The following is an 8,399-nucleotide window of genomic DNA, read 5'->3' as shown; positions in this document are numbered from 1 at the left end:
GAATGCTCTTTGTGAAAAGGCTTGGGAGTCGCCGGACAAGAGGTGGCAGATTCCCAAGAGGATTTACATGGCATATCCTTTCCCCTCTGATGACAGGGAAAAATGGGAGGCGTCTCCAAATGTTGACAAAGCTCTCAAAGATCCAGCGGATCGCAAGCTGGAGACGTCTCTAAAGTCCATTTTCGCTAATTTGGGTGCATTGCTCAGACCTGCTGTGGCGTCGGTATGGGTGAGTAGTGCTATTGCTAAATGGGCTAAGAATTTAGCTAATGATATGGATACCCTTGATAAAGATAATGTTCTTTTGACTCTTGGTTATATTAAGGACGCTGCAGATTACCTGAAGGATGCGGCGAGGGATGTTTGTCTCTTGGGATCAAGAGCCAATGCCATGTCGATATCGGCCAGGAGGGCGTTGTGGATCCATCAATGGAATGCTGATGCCGACTCCAAGAGAGCTACGGAAGCTTTACCCTTCAAAGGTACTGTCTTGTTTGGGGACGGCTGGGCTGACCTGGTCTCTACTGCGACTGCGGGTAAGTCCTCTTTTCTTCCTTATGTTCCCACACAACAGAAAAAGGCACCACATCAGCAGATGCAGTCCTTTCGTCACAATAAATACAGGCGTGGAAAAGGTTCGTCCTTCCTCGCTTCAAAAGGTAGAGGAAGAGGAAGGAAGCCGCCTGCAGTGTCAGGCGCCCAGGACCAAAAGTCCTCCCCTGCCTCTACCAAGTCCACCGCATGACGCTGGGGCTTTCCTGGGGGGAGTTCGGATCGGTGGGGGGCCGTCTGCAAATATTCAGTCAGGTCTGGATTCAATCAGACCTGGATTCTTGGGTCCTAGAGATTGTGTCTCAGGGATACAAGCTGGAGTTTCGGGAGATGCCCCCTCACCGGTTCTTCATTTCGGCCTTACCAGTGGCTCTTCCGGACAGGAAGGTGGTGCTGGCAGCGATACAAAAATTGTGTCTACAATTGGTCATTGTTCCCGTTCCCTCGTCCCAACGGGGGGAGGGGTTCTACTCGAGCCTCTTTGTTGTGCCGAAACCGGACGGTTCGGTCAGACCAATTCTGAAACTAAAATCCCTCAATCCATACTTGAAAGTTTTCAAGTTCAAGATGGAATCTCTTCGAGCTGTAATTGCCAGCCTGGAAGGGGGGGATTTTATGGCGTCAGTCGACATAAAGGATGCCTACTTACACGTCCCGATATATCCTTCGCATCAGGCCTTCCTCAGGTTTGCGATACAGGATTCTCATTACCAATTTCAGACGTTGCCGTTTGGGCTTTCCACGGCTCCGAGGATTTTCACCAAAGTCATGGCGGAAATTATGGTTCTCCTTCGCAAACAAGGGGTTACAATTATCCCGTGCTTGGACGATCTCCTGATAAAGGCGAGGTCCAAGGAACGGTTGCTGAGAAGTGTAAATTTGTCACTGTCGGTTCTGCAACAGCACGGTTGGGTACTCAATTTGCCAAAATCTCAGTTGATTCCGACCACTCGGCTGCCTTTTCTGGCCATGATTCTGGACACGGATTTACAGAGAGTATTTCTTCCAGAAGAAAAAGCTCTGGAACTGCAGACGATGGTCAGGGAACTTCTGAGGCCGACGAGTGTGTCAATCCATCACTGTACTCGGGTTCTGGGGAAAATGGTTGCGGCGTACGAAGCCATTCCATTTGGCAGGTTTCATGCCCGGGTGTTTCAGTGGGACTTGCTGAGCAAATGGTCCGGGTCTCACCTGCACATGCACTGGAAGATAAGTCTATCTCCCAGAGCCAGAATTTCTCTCCTGTGGTGGCTACAAAGTTCTCACCTCCTAGGGGGACGCCGGTTCGGTGTCCAGGATCGGGTACTTCTGACAACAGATGCAAGTCTCTGGGGCTGGGGCGCAGTCACCCAAGGAAGAAACTTCCAGGGGAAATGGTCGCTCCAGGGAGCTTGTCTCCACATAAATGTTCTCGAGTTAAGAGCCATTTACAACGGCCTGCTACAAGCAAGAAGCCTTCTTCAGGGTCGACCTGTCCTGGTACAGTCAGAAAACATCACAGCGGTGGCACATATAAACCGTCAAGGCAGAACAAGGAGCAGAGCGGCAATGGCGGAGGCCAAAAGAATCCTTCGCTGGGCGGAACAACACGTGAGCGCCCTGTCAGCAGTCTTCCTACCGGGAGTGGACAACTCGGAAGCAGATTTCCTCAGCAGACACGATCTCCATCCGGGAGAGTGGGCTCTTCACCAAGAGGTATTTGCAGAGGTGACAAAACGTTGGGGAATTCCATTGATCGACATGATGGCGTCTCGTCTCAACAAGAAGCTCCCGAGATATTGTACCAGGTCAAGGGACCCCCAAGCCAGTGCAGTGGACGCCCTGGTGTCTCCGTGGGCGTTCCAGTCAGTGTATGTGTTCCCTCCACTTCCTCTCATTCCAAAGGTACTGGGGATCATTCGACGAGCAAGGGTTCAGGCGATTCTCGTCGTTCCAGATTGGCCAAGAAGGGCCTGGTACCCGGATCTTCAGGAATTACTGGTGGAAGATCCTTGGCCGCTTCCTCTAAGAGAGGACCTGTTGTTACAGGGTCCATGCGTGTTTCCAGACTTACCGCGGCTGCGTTTGACGGCATGGAGGTTGAGCGCCAGATCTTAGCTCGTAAGGGTATTCCCGGGGAGGTCATTCCCACTCTCATTAAGGCTAGGAAGGAGGTTACGGCGAAACATTATCACCGTATTTGGAGAAAGTATGTTTCCTGGTGTGAGTCTAAAATGGCTCCTGTGGAAGATTTTCACTTGGGTCGCTTTTTCCACTTTTTGCAGGCGGGAGTAGATGCAGGCCTGAAATTAGGCTCCATCAAAGTGCAGATTTCGGCTTTGTCTATTTTCTTTCAAAAAGAATTAGCTGTCCTCCCAGAGGTTCAGACTTTTGTGAAAGGAGTAATGCATATCAATCCTCCGTTTGTGCCTCCTGTAGCTCCATGGGATCTTGATGTGGTCTTACGGTTTCTCATGTCTACACGGAAAAAAGAGAAGAAAGAAGACTCTTTTTGGGAAGCACTCATATACAGATAATATTGTATGACTGATTGTCACAATAACTAACTAAAATACAATACTTTAATAATTTTCGTTAATAAATTAATTACTGAGGAGTTCAATGAGCGCCAATATTTGTTTGAATGGTGACATTGCGAAAATATAAAGAAAATGTTCGTAACTTGTGAGGTACAAATACCTAATATAGGCCGAGATGGGTAACTCTGTGATTTTGTGAAACAAAAACACCAACTATGGGACAACCTGTGGTCAAAAAAATGTTTATTCAATGTATATATATATGACCATCATTTGAAAACTGCTGTATATCCCAACTGGGAATTGAATCCTAGCAGGTAGTTAAATCATAGGTCATGACCGATAAGCGAATCAGTGCTCTATTTTAGTGACAGGAAGGGTAGCAAATAATTGCAGTACCAGGGTGTTCCTTGGTGGTCTCCCATCCAAGTACTTGAACCGGCCCTCCACTGCTTGGCTTCCAAGATCAGATGAGATTGGGCATCTCCAGTGGGGTATGACCGCAGACCTTATGCTTACCCTTGTCACACTGTGTCCTAATTGGGCACAGGTAAGAGCCAATTTGCGATATTGTGTAGACCACAGGTGTCTAAGCAGCTGATGAAAAAGAATCAGGAGTTGTTTCTCAATAACACAAAATTATAACACAAAAATCAGATACCCATCTAAATATTCACGGTAAAAGTAGTCGCAAGTACAAGTAGAAGAAACATCTATTCTGCACAGATAATTAAGAATATCTAGAACGACTGATTCAAAATTATGCAGAGAGGGAGGCCTCCAAATTTGGACTCCAAAACCTCAAAATAGATGTATCCCACATACGCTATGGATTATGCAGTAAGGTATATCATAAATAGTGATATTTCCAGCTCTAATGCCCCACCATGAATCACCTTTAGGCAGCGGGGAAACAACACGACAGAAAATGTGCCACATATATCATCAATTGGGTGTTTTTAAAAGAGCATGGATTTCTGCATTACACACAGAAAAAACACTTATGTGTTTGATAGGTTCCCAGAATGGATGTATCACACACACACTATGGATTATGCAGTAAGATATATCTTTAAACAGTGATATCTCCGACTCTAATGCCCCACCATGAATCACCTTCAGGCAGCGGGGGAACAACACGACAGTAAATATGCCACATATATAGTCAATTTGGGTGTTTTCAAAAGAGCATGGATTTCTGCATTACACACAGAAAAAAACATTTATGTGTTTGATAGGCTCCCAAAGATAGTTGATGCATCAACATCCGTGATTTTGGTAGCAAATATGCACTTGTTTACTTACTGTTGATATTTTATCTGTTGCTCATGCATATGCATATAATGAAATGTTCTCTGTGCCCCGTGGGTATAGATTTATCATGCACAGAGAAAAAAAGAAGATGCTTATGTCAAGATATTACCTAATCCGGATGTACAATCATTTTGTTATGTCCTACTTGTGTAAAAGAGATGTTAAGGGAAAACCTGGTGGAAGGTGCTGGCCGCGTCTGCCCGCGTGTTGCCCGCTGCTGTACTCCGGCCGCACTGTTCTTCCTGTTATGCTGGTTCCCGTAGCGACGAACTTTGCCGTGATCGGCTAGTTGCGGTCACGTGTGCGCACCACGTGACCGTGAGGTTGTTGCCTCTCTTCCTTCTTCCTGACGTACGTTTCGCAATATTGCTTGGTCACAGGACGCCCTGTGACCAAGCAATATTGCGAAACGTACGTCAGGAAGAAGGAAGAGAGGCAACAACCTCACGGTCACGTGGTGCGCACACGTGACCGCAACTAGCCGATCACGGCAAAGTTCGTCGCTACGGGAACCAGCATAACAGGAAGAACAGTGCGGCCGGAGTACAGCAGCGGGCAACACGCGGGCAGACGCGGCCAGCACCTTCCACCAGGTTTTCCCTTAACATCTCTTTTACACAAGTAGGACATAACAAAATGATTGTACATCCGGATTAGGTAATATCTTGACATAAGCATCTTCTTTTTTTCTCTGTGCATGATAAATCTATACCCACGGGGCACAGAGAACATTTCATTATATGCATATGCATGAGCAACAGATAAAATATCAACAGTAAGTAAACAAGTGCATATTTGCTACCAAAATCACGGATGTTGATGCATCAACTATCTTTGGGAGCCTATCAAACACATAAATGTTTTTTTCTGTGTGTAATGCAGAAATCCATGCTCTTTTGAAAACACCCAAATTGACTATATATGTGGCATATTTACTGTCGTGTTGTTCCCCCGCTGCCTGAAGGTGATTCATGGTGGGGCATTAGAGTCGGAGATATCACTGTTTAAAGATATATCTTACTGCATAATCCATAGTGTGTGTGTGATACATCCATTCTGGGAACCTATCAAACACATAAGTGTTTTTTCTGTGTGTAATGCAGAAATCCATGCTCTTTTAAAAACACCCAATTGATGATATATGTGGCACATTTTCTGTCGTGTTGTTTCCCCGCTGCCTAAAGGTGATTCATGGTGGGGCATTAGAGCTGGAAATATCACTATTTATGATATACCTTACTGCATAATCCATAGCGTATGTGGGATACATCTATTTTGAGGTTTTGGAGTCCAAATTTGGAGGCCTCCCTCTCTGCATAATTTTGAATCAGTCGTTCTAGATATTCTTAATTATCTGTGCAGAATAGATGTTTCTTCTACTTGTACTTGCGACTACTTTTACCGTGAATATTTAGATGGGTATCTGATTTTTGTGTTATAATTTTGTGTTATTGAGAAACAACTCCTGATTCTTTTTCATCAGCTGCTTAGACACCTGTGGTCTACACAATATCGCAAATTGGCTCTTACCTGTGCCCAATTAGGACACAGTGTGACAAGGGTAAGCATAAGGTCTGCGGTCATACCCCACTGGAGATGCCCAATCTCATCTGATCTTGGAAGCCAAGCAGTGGAGGGCCGGTTCAAGTACTTGGATGGGAGACCACCAAGGAACACCCTGGTACTGCAATTATTTGCTACCCTTCCTGTCACTAAAATAGAGCACTGATTCGCTTATCGGTCATGACCTATGATTTAACTACCTGCTAGGATTCAATTCCCAGTTGGGATATACAGCAGTTTTCAAATGATGGTCATATATATATACATTGAATAAACATTTTTTTGACCACAGGTTGTCCCATAGTTGGTGTTTTTGTTTCACAAAATCACAGAGTTACCCATCTCGGCCTATATTAGGTATTTGTACCTCACAAGTTACGAACATTTTCTTTATATTTTCGCAATGTCACCATTCAAACAAATATTGGCGCTCATTGAACTCCTCAGTAATTAATTTATTAACGAAAATTATTAAAGTATTGTATTTTAGTTAGTTATTGTGACAATCAGTCATACAATATTATCTGTATATGAGTGCTTCCCAAAAAGAGTCTTCTTTCTTCTCTTTTTTCCGTGTTTACAATGTATATTTGACTCGTGGGAGCACCGCTGATGGGCAGTTTTTCTGACACATAAAAACAAGGAGTGTATTACCTTATGTGTCTGCTTCCCAAAATGAGGATTTAAACCTTGAATTTAATTATCAGCTAATTACAGATAGTTTATCATTTTCACATATACACCTACTACACCAGTGCGGTTTCCAATCCTTTTGGTTTCTCATGTCTTCCTGGTTTGAACCTTTGCGTAAGGTTGAGTTGAAATTTCTCACTTGGAAGATAGTTATGCTGTTGGCGCTGGCGTCTGCCAGGCGTATGTCAGAGTTGGCGGCCTTATTTCATAAGAGCTCGTACTTGATTTTTCATTCGGATAGGGCGGAATTGAGGTCTCGTCAACAATTTCTGCCGAAGGTGGTTTCTTCATTTCACATTAACCAACCTATTGTGGTCCCGGTGGCTACGGAAGCGGTGGCGATTCCAAAATCTCTGGATGTTGTGAGAGCTTTGAAGATCTACGTCACTAGGACAGCTGTTGCCAGAAAAACTGAGGCGCTGTTTGTCCTGTATGCTTCCAACAAGATTGGTCATCCTGCTTCAAAACAGACTATTGCACGGTGGATTTGTAGTACGATTCAGCAGGCTTATTCTTCGGCCGGGCTACCAGTGCCGAAGTCAGTAAAAGCCCATTCTACCAGGAAAGTAGGCTCATCTTGGGCGGCTGCTCGAGGCGTCTCGGCGTTACAGCTTTGCCGAGCAGCTACTTGGTCGGGTTCAAACACTTTTGCTAAGTTCTATAGGTTTGATACCCTGGCTGATGAGGACCTTGCGTTTGCTCAGTCGGTGCTGCAGAGTCGACCGCACTCTCCCGCCCGTTCTGGAGCTTTGGTATAAACCCCATGGTCCTTTTGGAGTCCCCAGCATCCTCTAGGACGTAAGAGAAAATAGGATTTTGGTACCTACCGGTAAATCCTTTTCTCCTAGTCCGTAGAGGATGCTGGGCGACCATCCCAGTGCGGACTGTTACTTGCAGTGTTTTCTTGCTGGTAAAATTAGTTTATACACGGGTTGTGTATTTCTTGTTTTCAGCTTGTTGCTGTTGACACTTCATACTGTTATCTGGTTTACTGTTACTCCGGTTGTACGGTATGTTTGTGGTGTGGGCTGGTATGTTTGTCGCCCTTAGTTTAAACAAAGATCCTTTCTTCGAAATGTCCGTCTCTCCTGGGCACAGTTCCTATAACTGGGGTCTGGAGGAGGGGCATAGAGGGAGGAGCCAGTTCACACCCAGTTTAAGTCTTTTCAGTGTGCCCAAGCTCCTGTGGATCCCGTCTATACCCCATGGTCCTTTTGGAGTCCCCAGCATCCTCTACGGACTAGGAGAAAATAAGATTTTAAACCTATCGGTAAATCTTTTTCTCGCAGTCCGTAGAGGATGCTGGGACTTCGTAAGGACCATGGGGATAGACGGGCTCCGCAGGAGACATGGGCACTTTAAGAAAGACTTTGACTCTGGGTGTGCACTGGCTCCTCCCTCTATGCCCCTCCTCTAGACCTCAGTTAGAGAAACTGTGCCCAGAGGAGACGGACAGTACAAGGAAAGGATTTTTGTAATCCAAGGGCAAGATTCATACCAGCCACACCAATCACACCGTATAACTTGTGATATACTATCTAGTTAACAGTATGAAGAACAACATATCATCGGCCCAAAACCGATGAAACTATAACATAACCCTTATGTAAGCAATAACTATATACAAGTCTTGCAGAAGTAGTCCGCACTTGGGACGGGCGCCCAGCATCCTCTACGGACTACGAAAAAAAGATTTACCGGTAGGTTTAAAATCTTATTTTCTCTAACGTCCTAGAGGATGCTGGGACTCCGTAAGGA

General features: G+C 45.3%; 2 pseudogenes; one reads left to right on the top strand and one right to left on the bottom strand.

The window, feature by feature from the left end:
• Nucleotides 1-3,458: 3,458 nt before the first annotated feature.
• LOC134897495 (5S ribosomal RNA) lies at nucleotides 3,459-3,579 on the bottom strand (annotated as a pseudogene).
• Nucleotides 3,580-5,957: 2,378 nt separating this feature from the next.
• Nucleotides 5,958-6,078, top strand: LOC134897494 (5S ribosomal RNA; annotated as a pseudogene).
• The last annotated feature ends 2,321 nt before the right edge of the window (nucleotides 6,079-8,399 follow it).

This window comes from Pseudophryne corroboree, chromosome 3 (genome assembly GCF_028390025.1).
Source record: "Pseudophryne corroboree isolate aPseCor3 chromosome 3, aPseCor3.hap2, whole genome shotgun sequence".
NCBI classification, from domain to species: domain Eukaryota; kingdom Metazoa; phylum Chordata; class Amphibia; order Anura; family Myobatrachidae; genus Pseudophryne; species Pseudophryne corroboree.
Note: the sequence above shows the minus strand (reverse complement) of the source record. Positions and strands in the feature narration are given on the sequence as shown.